This window comes from Mustela putorius, unplaced genomic scaffold (assembly GCF_011764305.1).
Source record: "Mustela putorius furo isolate JIRA1106 unplaced genomic scaffold, ASM1176430v1.1 tig00003898_pilon_pilon_pilon, whole genome shotgun sequence".
Taxonomy (NCBI): Eukaryota; Metazoa; Chordata; class Mammalia; order Carnivora; family Mustelidae; genus Mustela; species Mustela putorius.
In genome coordinates, this window is record NW_025422047.1 from 28,027,195 (window position 1) to 28,046,599 (window position 19,405).

Below are 19,405 nucleotides of genomic sequence, written 5' to 3' on the forward strand. Positions count from 1 at the left end.
GATTTTCTCCAATGTGAGGAGAATATTTTTTACATTATTGTCATTGTACATTGTGTCCATGACTCCTGAGGACACTCTGCGGTGAGCTCCTGGAATCTTGTCCTTTGTATGTAATGAGCTTTCCCAGGTCATGTCATCACCTACAACTCACCTAACTGGAACTCCCTCCTGGAACTGTGGCTGAGTCATTTCCTCTCTTCAGTTTCACCTTTGAAACTTCCTATTTGTTCTGTCTTTTCATCAGTCCTGTTCCCCACTGCTCCTCTCCCATTGATTCTTTTAGTTTCAGTATACTGCTGATCATCTTCAAGAGTACCTATTTACATTAAATATAAATTTATAAATTTAGAATTTTAGGGTTTTTTTTTTCCCTTTCCTTTTAGCTTATCTTAGACACCTGTGTGCTTATTCTATCTGACCAAAAAGGGATTTGTCAAATTTGATGTTAGTATGTTATATCAGTAGAAGTATGTTAAGGAATTCCAAGCTTTTAATTAAGTCAGGAGTTGTTAACATTAAGATGTCTTCTTCCCAATTATTGCAATATCTGAGGTACAAAGAGTTTTGACCCTGCCTTTGAAAACTGTATGGCTCCCTGTAATTACTCACCTGAACATCCAGTTTCACACCTTGCTGGCTATAAACCTGATGTCCTTCTAACAAAGAGCTCAAACTGGTTCTCAAACACTGATCTAGTCATCTTTTTGCATCATGTGGAAAGGTTGCAACAGGTACTCTTATCTCCATGGGGAGATGAGGAAGCTGAGATTAGAGTTCTGGTTCACCTCCTCAGGCCCGTACTAGAATAGGAAGTGTCCTACTCATATCAGTGAGTATATATATATTTTTGGAAACAAAGTCTCCCCTCACTATTCTTCCTCCTACTCTCCTATCAGTTGCTTAATATCACTGTCTCTGGTTCCCAAATCATTTGTACTTCTAAAATCATTTTTAGGTGATTTGGGGTAATTTTGTCATTGGGGAAATTATGTAGTGTTTACATTTATAAATATAGAGAACAAAGGAGGAAGATCTTTGAGAAGATCTGGCATGTGCTCAAAAACCAAAGGAGCAAACTGTGTAATGTATATAGAACAGAAAATGAGGAGACAGCTTTGCCCTACACCGTGGTTTAACCTGCTGAATAAGATCAGATATCTATTCTCATTACAGGAGTTGCCTGTGGCTAAGAAAATTATAGAAATACATGCAGGGCACTTGAACTATTCAAATAATATGTTGTATGGAAAAGAAAAGGAAAAGGACCTTCAATGGTTATAGAAAAATAGGTACCAAAACCTTTAAGAAACTCAGCATGCTACATAAAATTCTAGTCCAAGTTCATTCCTGAATTGTCTTCTGGGTAATATGAGTCAGAAAGCAGTATGCTTTGATAATATTGTATAATAGCTAACTCACAAAGATGTCACAATTGAAGGGAAAAAAAATTGCCTAGAGCAGAGTCCCTCCTGGACATTGGCTAAAAGTGAACAGCCAGGTCCATAAACATGAGAACCAAATGACTGGAAAATGTGACTGAATGGGAAATTGCCAAAACTTTCCTAGGTAATAATTTACAGTCTTGGAAATGTGGTTTGTCTCCTATTTGAGCAACAGTGGAGAATGTTCAAAAGAGTGATACCAGACACAGATACTTTGCCTTGGAAATCTATGCTAGAGAGTGTTCTCTCTGGAGAATGTTTTAAATTTGGCAAAAATTCCCAAAATCTTGTGGGCTTTTTTTTTTATTACAACATATTTTTAAGTGATGGGTTTGTCTTTGTATTACTAGACTAACCTAAAGAGTATGACAATTACTCCACAAAAAAAAGGATTGATTGATTAGAACGTTTTAAAATAAATCCTATTCTCCTTTGCTCCTTTTGCTTCATAAGTTTTAATATAGTAATTAGATATTCTAAATCATGCTGTGCCTAGACTTTTTCTATTTAGATTTTTAATTTTGAAAAATTTCAATCACAGGGGTGCCTAGCTGGATCAGTTGTTGAACATGGGACTCTTGATCTCAGGGTTGTAAATTTGAGCCCTGTGTTGGGTGTGGAGATGACTTAAAAATAAAATCTTAGAAAAAAAAATTCAGTCATGCAAATATAGAAACAAAGTTTTATGAACTATACTTACAATGGTTATCAAAATGTTGCTGTTGTCTGTTCCAACTCTTCCACCTTCTTGCTGAGGATTTTTTTTACTATTACCAAAATGTATTTAATAAAGAATTTAATATAAAAATGTTTGCAGCCCTGATTTTCATCTCATAGTAAAACTGGCTCATTGGAAAGGAGACATGTTAGAAGCAATTGATTCCTGGGGTGAACAAGTCTTAGCTTATACTTGTTCCAAGGCTTAAATATGATGATACTGTTTCCTCGTATTACCACTTTTTTGTATTGTTCTGTTCTGTTGCCTACTGACTGCCGTCTCAATGCATTCATTTATCACAAGTTTCATAAAGCTATCAAATCCCCCAATATTCCTTGGACATGTCTGCCACCATTTAATTTCAGTTACAACTTCTTGTCCCTAAATTTTCCAGCTTGGCAGGGTGAGCTTTGCTCATGACATTACTTGACAAGCTCAAAGATGCCTTGAAACAGAATTCATGGTCTTCCCCATGCTCCTGTGGCAGCCACAGTAATATTTTGAAGTAAATCCCAGACATCATATTATTTCATTGGTATACATTTCTCTAAGTATCTTCAACAGATTAGGACATTTTCTTAAAAAAACATACCACAGTACCAGTGTCACACTTACGAAGTTAATTGGTAATTTGTTAATGTAGTCTAATCCTCAGCCCATATTCGGTTTCCCCCAGTTGTCCCAAAAAAAACTTTTAGGAGTTCGTGACTTCAAATCAGGATCCTAACAAAATTCACATATTTCATTTAGTTGCTATGTCTTTAGGTCTTTTTTAATTTTCCTTCCCGTCATCCCCACATTGTAATGCCATTTTATTGAAGAGACTAGGTTATTTATCCTATAGGATTTCCCACATTTGGCTGATTGCATTTTTATGTATTATTTAGCATATTCCTTTCTCCTTCATATTTTCTATAAAATAGAAAGTCCTAGATGGGACATTTCCTTGCACTCATGGGCAAGAGAAACCCTACCAGGCATCCTCCCAGTTCTCCCTGTGGTTCTTAGACTCACTTGTGGGGCTCCCATTTTAAGTGGGGAAAAGCATCCCCTTCCTTGGGATGATGACCTGTGATTTCTGGATTCTTTGGCTGCTTTGAATGTTACAAGACCACATTTTCAAACCTCCACTTCAGCCAGCACAGCTGTGGTCATCTTTTTTTTTCCTTTTTTTTTTTTTTAAGATTTTTATTTTGAGAGAGAGAACATGAGCAGGGGTGGGGGCAGGGAGTGAGTAAGTTGTTGGGCAGAAGGAGAGGAACAAGCAGACTCCCTGCTAAGCACAGGCTCAACTGGGGGCTCCACTCAGGGCTTGACCCCCAGACCCTGAGATCACGACCAGAAACATAATCAGACACTTAGTCAACTGAGTTACCCAGGTGCACGTGTGGTCACCCCATTTTTGTTGTTAAGTGTAGTTTGACTCTACCCATTCTAGATTTCCAGGACCATTTTTCACCTGGTTTTTGGTAAAGATTTTGCCTACAGACTTGAATTTTTTTTTCCCAACCTTGCATCTATCACCATTTTTTGTGAGTGGATCCTGAGAGCTCCCAAAACTACTCTGCTACTATCACCTTGCCTCTCTACACTCTTGGCATTTTAAAGTTTAAGTTGCTTGCTATTTTACCTAAAGTTACTTATTACAAGCTGATATTGGAATAGCTTTATTTGACCACTATTAAGTATTCAAGGCATTTTTGCTCTTCAAAGATTATGAGATATAAATTAGCATAAATTTAAGTATGAATATTTATTTGGGTAACGTTCGGGCCAGCTCTTAGCTGACGACTAATATCCTATTTACATTTTCAGCGGGAGCTATAACATGTTGCTACACTTTACTGTGAAGTTCAGAAAAGCAAAAGGTGTTCCTGGGCAAAGGGCAGCCAAGCAGGCCACCTGAAAGGACCTGCCTTTACCCTGACATTTGATCTGAATGAGAATGATACTAAATTCAGATACGTGTCTGCAAACTTGCCTTGGACAGCATTTGGTGGGTATGCTTTATTTATTGGAAGTAGAAAGGGAGATTAGCTGAACTCACTAAGAGAGCAAATCAGGCACAGGGATTTTAGAAGTATAGGTCCAGTTGTAAACGTTAAGCATGCTGTGGTAAATGTAGTAAAATGAGTTTTACCGTCCTAAATTTTCGCATGTTCTGATTGAGTCATTTCTGAGGCATTTTAGGCTTCGTGTTGAGCTCCACCAAAAAGTAAGCAATCTGTTAGAATTGCACCTTTTGTGACATGCTCCAGGGTCGGATTGAAACTGCCAGAATATGCATGTTAGCCAGTAAAAGCTTTTGTGTAGTGGGTTCAACTGACCTGAACTAGATTTACACTAGTGAATGAGGAGTAGAATTGTGCATCGCTGGTCATACTATGGCCATCACTGCATTACTGGAGTCTTGAGGCAAACCTGGAGGGAAAGAGCCCTGGGTGAGAGCACAGACTCTGGAGTTGGGCCATCCAACATTGGGTCCTTTCTCCATTGTTTTAATGGGTGACCTTTGGCAAGTGACTAAGTATTCACACCTGTAAGTGAGGATAAAAACAGTCTCCAACTCATAGAGGTATTATGAGGATCAAATGAATGTAGGTAAAATGTACAGAACAGCCCCTGGCTGTCTAGTTAGTACTGTGTTAGTGCTTTCTAGTGTTACTGTCTCTTGTCATGAGTTGCTGTGTCGGGTCCTGTTCACACATCATATTCCAAAGTGCAAATACTACCTTTCATGATGTAGCCGAGAAGGTCCTTTATGAGCACCATCAAACATTGGGAGTATTAATTACTCATTTGAATTAGCATTCATGTTAGTCATATCACTAACAAAAAAGATAGATCTTGTTGGGTAAATTAGCTGATCCCCAAACAGGAGTTTAATACAGTAATTTTTGTGTTTCACTGCTTCTCCTTAGAAGGGTGATCTGCAAAAACAATTTGGAGCCATAATTTTCCAAGTGATATCTTGAGACCCTGAAAATATTGATGTATCTTTTGCTATGCTTGGTTTTAACTCAGGACATACTTTATTTAAGAAGCTCTTAAAAGAAGAACTTTAATATATTGGTGTAGTTTCATAGTATGATTTTCTTGTGTATTTTTTAGGGAAATATTAATAGTAATTAATTTTTCCTTAAGTAATGTGAGCATTAGAGTTAAAAAACAACAATATTGAAACGAATTAGTTGCAGATAAATTATGGAATGATTACTTTTTAGAAACATTTTCTTTTTTTTTTTTTTAAGATTTTATTTATTTATTTGACAGAGATCACAAGTAGGCAGAGAGGAAGGCAGAAAGAGGAAGGGAAGCAGGCTCCCCACAGAGCAGAGAGCCCAATGTGGGTCTTGATTCCAGGACCCTGGGATCACAACCTGGGCCGAAGGCAGAGGCCTTAACCCACTGAGCCACCAAGGTGCCCCTATAGAAACATTTTCAATAATTCCAGCATTGTATTTAAATTCAATTTATAGTCAACTTTTCAGAGATACATTTTTTTTGTAAAGTGAGATTCCTTTGCATCCCAGCAATGTTTTGTTTGCTGCTTCTTTGACACAAGAAGATAAGAGCCATCAACAAATCAAATTTTAATTCCAAATTACTTTAGTTTGATTTTAATTTAAAACCTGTAACATTGCACTTGACACTTTAAGAGTACTCATAGGCCTGTCATTCAGATCCTAATACGATGCTATTAGGTGACTGCTCTTCAGAAGGAAAAACATAGAGGAAAAATCTGCCTTTGTATGGCTTCCACAGTTTTCATTGGAAATCAGATGCCCAGCAAAAATGAACAAGATCCGTCTAACTTAATACGGAAGTTAAATTTATTAGAATCCAGAATATCTGGTTTGAAGTATTTCCAATTTGAGGGGGAAATTTGACAAGCTGCCTATTTTACAGGAATGGGGAGTAAAATATAGTACTCCTATTTATGTTCTGGAGTTCCTCCTTATTGACACATTGTAACATCAGAATAACAAGTTCTGGGAGCATCCCAGCCATGAGACTGCTAGACCTCTGCTTTCCATGCTCTCTCCTCTAAAACAAGATATTGGATGTCTTTGTTAGCCCAAAAATTCGATGAAGAGGGGCGCCTGGATGGCTCAGTGGGTTGCCTCTGCCTTTGGCTCAGGTCATGATCTCAGGGTCCTGGGATCAAGCCCTGAGTTGGGCTCTCTGCTCAGCAGGGAGCCTGCTTCCCCCTCTCTCTGCCTCCTCTCGATCTCTCGATGTGGCAAATAAAATAAAATAAAATAAATCTTTAATAAATAAATAAATAATTTTAAAATAAAATTTAAAAAATTCAATGAAGATTTTTAGTCAGGAAGCACAAGTATTTGATTCGTGTGGCTAATTTTAACTGAACAATGAAGATTACCCATGCAGGGGTATTTCTTCACTATTTCTAACCCATGCCCATGTTTTATCAAAGTAAAATATAATTCCCTATTTTAATGTTATTTCAAATTTCAAAATAAATTATCCTTGACATGAAACCCTATAGAAGAGGGGCGCCTGGGGGGCTTGGTTGGTAAGTGTCAGCCTTCGGCTCAGGTCATGATCTCAGGGTCCTGGGATCAAGCCCCACATCAGACTCTCTGCTCAACTGGGAGTCTGCTGCTCCAACTCTCCCTCTCTTCTCTCTCTCTCACTCTGCTCTCCCTCTCTCTCTCAAATAATTAAATAAAATCTTAAAAAAAAATCTAATAGAAGAAAATCTTTGTTTTGATTTCAAAAGGTATGTATTATTATCTCCATTGGTGGTAATGGGAAGGTTGAGTCCCATTGTTTGCCCCAAAGCAGCTTTTCTATCCTAAGAGTGGAGGGTAAGATATCAACAACAAAAGGGTGCCTGGATGGCTCAGTTGGTAGAGCTACTGCCCCTCAGGTCATGATCCTGGAGTCCTGGGATCTAGTCTCACATCAGTCTCCCTGCTCAGCAGGGAGTCTGCTCCCTCTGACCCTCCCCACTCTCAAGCTCTTTCTCTCTCAAATAAATAAATAAAATCTCTTTTAAAAAATGTCAACAACAGCAACAGCAGCTACAACAACAAGCTCCTGTGAACTCCAGCCATTAACAATTTGTATCTTTAAAAAGTACATGGTCCCGCCACCACCTGACCTGATAGTCATTACCTCTCTGGCAGATGACTGATGGAGCATCTATTCTCAATCCCTCCATCACCCACTACACACACACACACACACATGACTAATGAATAAAAATAAAACAAGTATTTTCAGACAATGTAATGCTCTATTTATAGTATATAAATTCCTCATCCTCAGTTTTTGAAATATGACTTTTCTCCCGCTTCCTGAATCATGTTGCTGTAAAGACCTTAAAAATTCTTCAATTCTGGGCGCCTGGGTGGCTCAGTGGGTTAAGCTGCTGCCTTCGGCTCAGGTCATGATCTCAGGGTCCTGGGATCGAGTCCCGCATCGGGCTCTCTGCTCAGCAGGGAGCCTGCTTCCTCCTCTCTCTCTCTCTGCCTGCGTCTCTGCCTACTTGTGATCTCTCTCTGTCAAATAAATAAATAAAATCTTTAAAAAGATTTATAAAAAAAAAAAATTCTTCAATTCACCCCCTGATTTAGGATAGAAGTCTGATATCTGAACATCTCCAAAAGTTCAATATCTACCCTTTTCATTAAAACTTCCAGCTTGTTTCTGATATATTTATATATGTTTTGAAGTTATAAATAACCATACTTAATTTGAACTTACATTGTATCTTGGACCAGAATTTGATGAGATTTTTTTTTTTAAGATTTTATTTATTTACTTGACAAAGATCACAGGTAGGCAGAGAGGCAGAGAGAGAGAGAGAGAGAGAAGCAGGCTCGCCACTGAGCAGAGAGCCCGATGCGGGGCTTGATCCCAGGACCCTGAGATCATGACCTGAGCTGAAGGCAGAGGCTTAACCCACTGAGCCGCCCAGGTGCCCTTGATGAGATATTTTTTCAATTTTTGTAACTGAAGTATAGTTGACCTACAATGTTACATTAGTGCTAAGCTTACAACATAGTGATTCTATAATTCTGTGTATGTCATTCAGTGCGCACCATAATAAGTATAGTTGATGAGACTTCTTTTTTTTTTTTTTCCAAGATTTTATTTATTTAGGGGCACCGGGTGGCTCAGTGGGTTAAAGCCTCTGCCTTTGGCTCAGGTCATGATCTCAGGGTCCTGGGATCCAGTCCTGCATCAGGCTCTCTGCTCAGCAGGGAGTCTCCTTCCTCCTCTCTCTCTGCCTGCTTCTCTGCCTACTTGTGATCTCTGTCTTTCAAATAAATAAATAAATAAATCCTTTTTTTTTTTTTTTTAATTTTATTTATTTGACAGACACACAATGAGAGAGGGAACACAAGCAGGAGGGAGAAGCAGGCTTCCTGCCCAGCAGGGAACCCGATGAGGGCTGGATCCCAGGATCCCAGGATCATGACCTGAGCTGAAGGCAGCTACCTAACAACTGAGCCACCCAGGTGCCCAATAAGACTTTTTGGTCAATTTACCAAAATGTCTTTAGGTTAAGATGTTAGAGTCCTATGAAGTTTTAGAAATCTTTCAGATATATTCTTAGAAAAATGACAGAACAGAGTATTAAGGTTTATTCTTTTTTTTTTTTAAGATTTTATTTATTTATTTGTCAGAAAGAGAAAGAGAGAAAGCATGCAAGCAGGCAGGGAGGCAAGCAGAGGCGGAGAGAGAGGCAGGCTCCCTGCTGAGCAAGGAGCCCGATGTGGGACTCTATCCCAGGACCCTGGGATCATGACCTGAGCCGAAGGCAGCAGCTTAACCCACTGAGCCACCCAGGCGTCCCTTAAGGTTTATTCCTAAAGTACTTTTCTACCGAAATATGAGCTTCAGGATTTCCATAGATCCTGAATTTGATTGAAATTTAGCATTTTATTATTTTTTAAAAGCCTTTATTTTTAAGTAATCTCTACACCCAATGTGGGCCTCAGTCTTACAACCCTAAAATCAAGAGTTGTGTTCTCTTGAGCCAACCAGGTACCCCAAAATTTCAAATTTTAAATGGTTTTAATATTTTATTTATTTACTTATAGAGGATGGAGGGGCAGAGGAAGAAAATCTTAAGCTTTATCTCTCACAACCCTGAGATCATGGCTTGAACTGAAATCAAGAGTCCAATGCTTAACTTACTGAGCCACCCAGGTGCCCCTTAACTATTTTAAAACCAAGTTTTAAAAGTAGTACACATGTAAATGTGTTAATTGCCAAATAAATCAAATGTGGTTGAAATACTTCTTGAGGGCACCTGGGTGGCTCAGTGGGTTGAGCCTCTACCTTCAGCTCAGGTCGTGATCCTAGGGTGCTGGGATGGAGTCCCATATCGGGCTCTCTGCTCAGCAGGAAGCCTGTTCCTGCCCTCTCTCTCTCTGCCTGCCTGCCTACTTGTGATCTCTCTTTGTCAAATAAATAAATAAAATCTTTAAAAACAGAAAAAAAAAAAAAACAAAGAAATACTTCTTGAGTGACCCAGGGATTTAACAGAAGTTAAAAATCTCATGTAAAGCTACTGAAAATGTATTCTGAATCATAAAGAAGAGATTTAGAGAGAGATTGGGGGGGGGGTGGAAAGAAAGGCAGGGTGGTAAAAGGTTTCCTGAAGTCACATTTAATTGGTCTTAGAATTACAGTAGCAGGGCTCCTGGATGGCTCAGACATTAGGCATCTGCCTTCAGCTCAGGTCATGATATCAAGCCCCGCATTGGGCTCCCTGCTCAGAGGGAAGCTTGCTTCTCCCTCTCCCACTCCCCTTGCATGTGTTCCCTCTCTCACTGTGTCTCTCTCGGTCAAATTAATAAATAAAATCTTAAAAAAAAGAACTACAGTAGCAAGAATCTGTTGGAAAGAATCTCTCACCTACACTGAGGAGGAGGATGAAGAAGGAAAAGGAGAGCTCTGTTGAGTGTTGCACATGTCCTTTATCTCATTTGGTCCTCACATAAGTCTGTGAGGCAGCTGTCCTTCTCAGTTAACAGATGAGAAAACTGAATCATCGAAGAATTCCAGTAAATCTGAAGCAAAGAAAAAAAACTGTTTTTTTGTGTATAAAGAAACAGTATATATTAAAAACTCGGAGGGAGGTGCTCCAAAATAGATGAAAGTCTGCTACTGACCAGTATTTCCTCTCGTTTTAAGGATGGAAAGATTCAGAAACAGCTAGATAATTGAGAAGCCTATGGAATGAATCAATGTGATGAGGCAAGTAGATCTAGTAGTTGCTATTTCCATGCTTCTGGTATTCAGTCCATACTGATTAGATGCTGCCAACCCATCCACTTTGAAAAATAGTTCATGTTTTAAAGAAGTACGGCGTTTAGAAATGTCACGATAAATAGAACAATAGTTTCATTATTCAGATTAACATTTATTTTCCAGTCGGGTAGTTTTGTAAAACTACGTAATGCAGCTCAACCCTCCTAAACAAACTTTTTGTGTATGAGACAAAAAATAACACATCTCTTCAAACTTAGGAAATATGGCAAAATAAAGATAGGGAATTGGCCCCAGTCCTACCATCCAGATTTAAGCAAAATGCATTTTGGTCTCGTTACTTCCTTCTCTGCTTATTATTTCATAGTAGTTCTGAGCTTTATGTAACGTACATGCACAATGATTTTTAATAAATTTACCAAGTTGTGCAAATATTATCATGCAAATAAATCCAGTGTTAGAAGATTCTTATTATAGGGAGATGGGTGAGGGATGGGCTAAATGGTGATGGGCATCTAGGAGGGCACTTGTTGTGATGGGCGCTGGGTGTTACATGTAAATGATGAATCACTAAGTTCTACTCCTGAGCCCAATACTATATTATATGTTAACTAACTTGAATTTATTTATTTATTTATTTAAGCTTTTATTTATTTACTTGACAGATCACAAGTAGGCAGAAAGGCAGGCAGAGAGAGAGAGAGGAGGAAGCAGGCTCTCCTCCAAGCAGAGAGCCGGATGCGGGGCTCGATCCCAGGATGCTGGGATCATGACCTGAGCCAAAGGCAGAGGCTTTAACCCACAGAGCCACCCAGGTGCCCCAACTTGAATTTAAATAAATACATTTTTTTACAAGAAGATTTTTTTTTTTTTTTAAGATTTATTTATTTGAGAGAGCACATGTGTAAGTAGGGGGAGGTGAGGAGAGAGAGAGAGAGAGACTCTTAAGACTCCCTACTGATCAGGGAGCCCGATGCGGGGCTCAATCTCACAATCCTGAGATCAACACCTGAGCTGAAACCAAGAGTTGGAGGCTGACTATGCAGGCTCCACAAAAAAGAAGATTTTCATCATCCCTAAAACAAGTCCCATCCCCACTTTCCCCTAAACCTCTCCTGGCCCTAATTACATTATACTTAGCCCACTAATACACTTTCTATCTATATGTATTTGTCTTTTCTGGATATTTCAGAGGAATGGAATCATACAATAGGTAGTGTTTTGCATCGGGCTTCTTTCATTTAATGTTTTCAAGTTTCGCCCATTTCATAGCATGTAGGAGGTTTTTGCTCCCTTTCACTGCTAGGTAGTTTTCCATTATGTGTAGATCCAGCGTGTTCTGTTGATCCACTCATCAGCTGACAGACATTTGGGTTGTTTCCACTTTTTGGCTATTATGAATAATGTTCTATGAACATTCATGTATGAGTCTTTGTGGACATGGTTTCATTTCTCTTGGGCTTATACTTAAAAGTAGAATGGCTGGATAATATGGTAAATTTGTGTAAATTTTTAGAAAACTGCCAAATTGTTTTCCAGAGTGGTGGAACATTTATTTTCCCAACAACACTGCATGGAGGTTCCAGTGTCTCCACATCCTAGCCAGCACTTGTTATTTTCTCTCTTAAAAGAAAAAAAAAAAAGATTTATGTATTTATTTTAAAGAGAGACAGAGCATGAGCAGGAGGGGAGAAGGAGAGGGGGAGAGAGAGAGAACCCCAAGCAGACCCCACACCCTGCACAGAGTCTCATACCAGGCTCAGTCCCACAACCCTGAGCTCATGACCTGAGCCAAAACCAAGAGTCTGACACTTAACCGTTCTGAACTTGAACCAGGTTCCCGTATTTTCTCCCTTTTTGATTATAGCTACTCAGGGGCGTGTGGAGTGATACCTTGTGGTTTTAATTTGAACTTTCCTAAGGATTAATGATGTTGAACATTTCTTCATGTGCTTATTAGGAATTTGTATATTCTCCTTTCACATGTACTTTGAAATCCATTATCCATTTTTTAAATTGTCTTGCTTTTCTTCCTATGAAGGAGTCTCTCATATTCTAGATACAAATCCTTTATCAGATACATGATTTGCAAATAATTTCTCCTAGTCTGTGACTTTTCATTTTCTTAAGGAAATGTCTTAACGTGTTTCTTCATGTCTTTTGAAATACACGTTTTCTAGTCTGATAAAATCCAGTTTATCAGTTTTTTCTGTGGTAGAGCATGCTTTTGTTTTGTTTTGTTTGTTTCTTTGTTTTTAAATATTTTTATTTATTTATTTTGAGAGTGAGAGAGAGAGGACAAGCGCAAGAGAGGCAAAGGGTGAAGAAAGCTCCCTGCTGAACAGGGAATCCCAATTCAGGGCATCATCCCAGAACACTGGGATCTGAGCTGAACAAAGATGCTTAACCAACTGAGCCAACCAGGCACCCCTGTGTTTTTGGTCTTAAATCTGTTTCTTCTAAAAGTTTTATAGTCTTGGTTCAGTTGGTAGAGCGTGTGACTCTTGATCTCAGGGTCATTGAGTTCAAGCTCCACTTAAGTGTGGATTCTACTTAAAATAATTTTTTAAAATAAAATTAAAAGTTTTACAGTTTTACCTCTTATATTTAGGTCTGTGATCTAGTTTGAATTAATTTTGGCATATGGTATAACGTGCATTGTAATTTCTTGAGGTTAAATGAAATATTCTAGTTAGCTACTATAAATTCTTGACGAAAGAATGGCTCTGTGCTTCCTGGAAATAACATTGTATTCTAATATATGTACAACTTTGAGAGAGACCTGCTGAGGCCATGAGGGATGGGGCTGCCACCAAACCTGCCAGATCACGTGAACAAACCTGAGCGTCTGTGGAGTGACATGTCCGGACAGCTTGCCCTCTCACCCAGCATTCTACGGATTAAGATCCATGTCCAAATGAAAGAAATTACCCATAATAGTTGTGTTTCTGTGTACTCTGTTGCCTTACTGTCATGTACCTAGTAAGCACTCAGCTCATGTTATTTGGTCTGATTTGATATTGAGAAGGGTGAACTTCATGACCTTGTAAGGTGTGTATTTTAATGAGTCATTCCATACTCTACCACGCCATGTATGGTTCCTGCTCCAGACCTACTGAATCAGATTCTATATTTTCCTAAGTTCCCCCAAGTGATTTATATGCTCATTAAGTTTGATAAGCACTGGTCTAGAGCAGAGCAAGCTGCAGCCTGCAGACTAAATCCAGTTTCTGAAGGCTTTCATAAATAAAGTTTTCTTGGAACACAGCTTTACATATTATTTATATTGTATGGGCTGCTTTCATTCTGCAGGGGCAGAGTGACTGGTTGAGAAAGAGACCATATGGCCCTCAGAGCCTAAAATATACGTGGCTTTTATAGAAAAAGCTTTTCTGAACCCTGAACTAGGGAAAAGAGGGAATATTCCCAAGTGGTGAGGTGCAGTGGAAGGATTACTGGGAACTACTAGAGGTTATCCAGGTCAGAGCAGAGACTGACCAAAGGGCATAGGAAGCCATTTACAGAACATATACATTGATACACGCACATGCCCCTTATCTCTTAAAATTAATATGCTTCTTAGCTAAACAAAAATAAGAAAGCCTAAAGTGTAGTTGTTGGGAATGTTAATACAAATGAACCTCATACATAAACATCTATAATACACTGATAAGAACTTAGATATCTAAGCAATATAACCAAATATAACTAATATAACCAATATGACATAGGCTTAGACACTCAGACACACCAACAAACAAACCCCCTTCACTTTAATACAAATACAACTCTCTCCTTTTATATTTTAAAGTTGTGTGTGTGTTTTTTTAATCTAAGTAATTTCTTTTTTTTTTTTTTTTAAGATTTTATTTATTTATTTGACAGAGAGAGATCACAAGTAGGCAGAGAGGCAGGCAGAGAGAGAGAGGAGGAAGCAGGCTCCCTGCTGAGCAGAGAGCCCTATATGGGACTCGATCCCAGGACCCTGAGATCATGACCTGAGCCGAAGGCAGCGGCTTAACCCACTGAGCCACCCAGGCGCCCAATCTAAGTAATTTCTATACCCAGTGTGGGGCTTGAACTCATGACTCACATTCTTTTCCAACCGAGCCAGCCAGGCACCTCTCTCTCCTTTTTTATTTTATTTTATTTTTTTTTCAAAGATTTTATTTATTTATTTATTTGACAGACAGAGATCACAAGTAGGCAGAGAGACAGGCAGAGAGAGAGAGGAGGAAGCAGGCTACCTGCCGAGCAGAGAGCCCGATGCAGGACTCGATCCCAGGACCCCGAGATCATGACCTGAGCCGAAGGCAGCGGCTTAACCCACTGAGCCACCCAGGCGCCCCTCTCTCCTTTTTTAAAACTAAACTTTTTACCTGGAATAATTTTAGATTTATAAAAGAATTGCAAAGATAGTATAGAGAATTTCTGAATATCTTCACCCATTTCCCCTAATGTTGTCATTTCATATTACCATGTTACATTTATCAGATCTAAAAAACCAACATGGGTAGCATTATTATTGACTAAACTCAAAGACTATTCTCATGTTTCACACACACAAAAAAAATTTTTTAAGATTTTGTTTATTTATTTGAGAAAGAGGGTGAGAACAAGAGAAAAAGAGTGCATACACAGAAGGAGAGAGAGAAGCAGGCTCCCCACAGAGCAGAGAGCCCAGTGCGAGGCTCCATCACGGGACCCTGGGATTGTGATTTGAGCCCAAAACAGATGCTTAACGTACTGAGCCACCCATGTGCCCCTCACCAAAAAATTTTTTAAGTTTATTTATTTATTTTTAAGTAATCTGTACACCCAAAGTGGAACTCAAAGTCACAGCCCCAAGATCAAGAGTCACATTCTCCTCTGAGCCAGCCAGGCACCCCTTGCCAATTTTTTATTAATGTCCTTATTCTGTTCAGGATCCCCTCCAGGATACCACATTGCATGTAGTCACCATTATCTCCTTACTCTCCTCTGATCTCTTACAATTTCTCACACTTCTCTTGTTTTTCATGATCTTGACAATTTGGGGAAATACAGGTGGGATTTTTTTTTTTTTAGAATGTCCTTTCATTTGCTTTTTGTTTGTTTGTTTTCTACTGCATTTTCACATGATTAGAATGGGCTGTGGGTTTGGGGAAGAATACCACAGAGATGAAGTACTTTTCTCATCACATCGTATCAGGGGACATGACATGACTGATGATGCTAGCTTTCATCAGTTGGGCAAGGTGGTGTGTGCCAGGTTTCTCTGCTGTGAGGATACCATTTTCTATTTCCACATGCTGTCTTTTGGAAGTGAGTCACTAAGTCCTCCTTACCATCCAGTGAATGGGTGGGAGAATTTAAGCTCCACCTCCTGAAGGAGAGCCTCTCAACAGATAGGGACGTATCTCCTACGGAAAGCCTTTCGCTTTTATGGAGGCCTACTTAGTACCCGTTTTCGTTGACTGAAAGAAATTCAAAAAGAATTTTCACTTTCAGGAGAAAAGGCGGAAAGCGAAAATAGCGTTAAGCATTTGTTTTGCAGTGAGCAGTTTCGGAGGCAATGTGCACCCGGACAGCCAGAGAGATCCCGCCAAGCTCCTTCCCCGGGAACTACACTCAGCATAATAGCATCGAGCTGCCAGAGCTTGGAACTGTGTCCCCGAGCATCTGTGCTTTCTCTCCATTTATTTTGTACATCCCTTAGCAAGATGGGTCCTAAGGCATCAGAAAAGCCTGAGAGAGGTTATTTTTTGTGTCTGGGAATGCTCAAAAATCTTCCCATATAAATTAATAGTGATTGCTTTTTTGCTTTACTGCCATTTTTGGCTTGGTAAAGGTTTCCCAGGAGCAGTCTACTTTCAGAGAGCAGGGGGAAACCTATATATGGGATTCTTCTGTCCTATTTATTTCTTCAATCATGTACTTATATCAGTATGTACTAATGTATACTTATTGTATACTCTGGGTAATCTGATACTTTGTTATTTGTTGTCCAGATTGTTTTCAGCTTTGGCCACTGGGAGCTAGCTCTTCCCAGATTGTCTGGTCTTTTTTTTTTTTTTTTTTTTAAACAGTCTTTATTGAGATATAATTCACCCATTTAAAGTATATAATTCAGTGGCTTTTATATATGCACATTTGTTCAACTATTATTACAACGCTATTCCTCTTAGATCTCCCATCCCAAACCCCCATCCCCTGGCAAGCCTTAATCTATTTACTTTCCTTGTAGATTTCCCCATTCCAGACATTTCATATAAATGGAATTATACAATATATTGTCCTTGTGACTGGCTTCTTTCAGTTAGCATGATGTTTTCAATGTTCATCTTTCTAATCTCTTTTTGTTTGTTTTATGTCTTATTTTTGTATGGTTTCTGTCTAGTCTCTATAATCGTTACAGATCTTGCTTCTACATAATTATAATCCATGTGGAATAGAATTTGGTATTCTGATTTTGTGACTTTATTATATCTACATTTTCTCCATTTTTCTGCATAGTCTGCATATTTTTCTTTTTTAAAAAAATTATTTAAATCCAATTAACATATAGGTTTCAAAGGTAGAGGTCAGTGATTCATCAGTCTTACATAACACCCAGTGCTCATTACATCACTTGGCCTCCCTAATGTCCATCACCCAGTTACCTCATCCCCCACCCCTCCTCCAGCAACCCTCAGTTTCTTTCCTATGCTTAAGAGTCTCATGGCCCCTTGCATGGTTATTTTAATGGTTAAAAAATATCAAGTTGGTGTTCATTTAACACTTGGTTCTCAGATTGTAATGTCAGCTTGTTTCATTTCTCACTATTAAAAATATTTTCATGCCTGTGATTTTAAACTTATACCTTAGGATAGAGTACCAAAACAGAAATGCTTGAGGTAAACGGTAGAATCATTTTCATGATTTTTTTGGTTAAATTCTATCAAGTTACACTGTAAAAAAATTTTGTAACAATTTAAGGGACCACTCACAATGTATACATATACACCTATCTGTTTCCTTATAATCTTACCAGCATTCCTTTCTAGTTTAATATACAATAAGAAAGGAAATGAAAGAAGTCATTGTGTTAAATGTTTTACAAGAATTACATCATTTACCTCATTTGATCTTCCACTACCACTCTGTAAAGTAATTGTTGCTTCCAGTTAACCGAGAAAAGGCTGAGCGCCAGAGACTTCCCTGGTTACAGCCAGAGGGCAAATACCAAAGGTCAAGTCCTGGAAGATTGCAGAAATCCAAGCCCTCTTGTTAAGAACTAAGGCCAGAGAAAGAAAGGGAGCCAAGGCCCTGGATCAAGAGGACAAAGACCAGGAATGCCTGAACTAGACTGAGTCAACAGGAAGTGCTCCTGATGAGTTCCAAGATGCCTCTCTTCAATGCCGTTTTATAGGCTCCAGCCAGGGCTTTGTGAGCGTACCTTGTTCATTCAGAGTTTCCAAAACACAATAACCGCCAGACTAGTCACTTGGCATCTTAGAGTTCAATCACATTTAGGTTTAAGAAATAAAGTTACTATACATGCATGCGTATTTACATGTAAATTAATAGAAAGTCTAGAGGAATATGCACCAAACTTAAAAACATTGGTTTATATCTTTGAGGAAGACTGATAGGCTTTGGGGCAGGAGTCGGGGTACCAGAGTACTTTATCTGTCTGCTTTGTTTGAATACTGATGTGATTTTCTTATTAAGGGGAAATTATCACTTTAAAAATGTTTTCATTATTTCATTCATTCAACAAACATTTATTGGATAATCTCTTACACTAGGCACTGTGCAAAGATCTGAAATAAGATATGAATCCTACCCACAAGTTCATGTTCTAATACAGTGTTTTTCAAACGTTGGGCCACAGTTCTTTAGTGGCTTCTGAAATTAAAAATCTGTGGATCATATTGTATTATAACCCTAAGTATAAAATAAAATATCTGTGAGTCTTTACTGATATAAATAAGTGATTGAGTAAATAAATAATAGGGTACAGTAGACAGATCTCCTGTGCAGCAGAATTCCAAATAATTAGCATAGGTACTTTTTCTTCAAAGAGATGGAACATAACTTCCCAACCCTTAAATGTGGGCTACATATAATGACTTCCCTCCACCAAAGAGTATGGTGTGGAAAGGATAACTTTATATTACAGAAACCTAACAAAACTGTCTCAGTCAGATACCAAGATCAGGTTCAACAGTGATACATCATGTTGATAGTATGTGTATTTTGTGTGTTGGGGCTCAGTCTGTTAAGCGTGTGCTTTTGGCTCAGGTCATGATCCCAGGGTCCTGGGATCAAGCCCTGCATTGGGCTCCTCATTTAGCAGGAGGCCTGCTTCTCCCTCTCCCACTCCCCCTGCTTGTGTTCCCTCTCTTGCTATCTCTCTCTCATGTGTCAAATAAATAACCAAAATCTTAAAAAAAAAAAATACATTTATCTACGTAACCCAAACACCTCACACCTACATTTTTTATAAAATGTCACAAAAATCACTAGAGTACAATATACACAGAATGGATAGGTATTGTTTGGTGAACATCATATATAACTGAATCAGATACGTATGTACATGTATGCTGGGTCACAATAAAAAAGTAAAAATCACTGGTTTTGTAGGAGAGCTTAGTATGTAATCAAATTCAGCCACCTGAAGTTGATGCTTAGTAAGCTTAAATGAACCTCTAATGACACTAATACACTGAGCAAGGCAAAGAGACACTGTGACAGATTCAAGATGGCATCAGATTATGAGTCAGAGGACCAGAATTCAAGACTTCACTCTACATCTCAGATTATCCATTTTCCCATCTGCAAAATGAAGGGAGTGCACATCAGGGCTGACAGATATAAGACGCATATGTTGCCACACCCTGCTTCCTAACCTGCAGCTGACATACTCATCATTCATGGCATCCGTTTGAACCTAAACAGTTGCAGAATCCTTCCAAACACAGTGCTCAAAGCAGCACATACAGTTAGTCATGGTTGGCACCCAAGT

General features: G+C 38.8%; 1 protein-coding gene across 2 annotated transcripts in view; it reads left to right on the forward strand.

Annotated features, from left to right (window-relative positions):
• AP4S1 (adaptor related protein complex 4 subunit sigma 1) overlaps window positions 1-19,405 on the forward strand; it is a 52,591-nt gene that overhangs the window by 4,293 nt on the left and 28,893 nt on the right. The window contains exon 1 of one of the 2 annotated variants that reach the window (XM_004755151.3): window positions 3,983-4,156. The exons of the other annotated variant lie outside the window; for it this stretch is intronic. The gene's annotated coding sequence lies outside the window, so the exon portion shown is untranslated. Of the gene's footprint in view, window positions 1-3,982; window positions 4,157-19,405 lie in introns of those variants that run through there. 2 annotated transcript variants of the gene reach the window in all.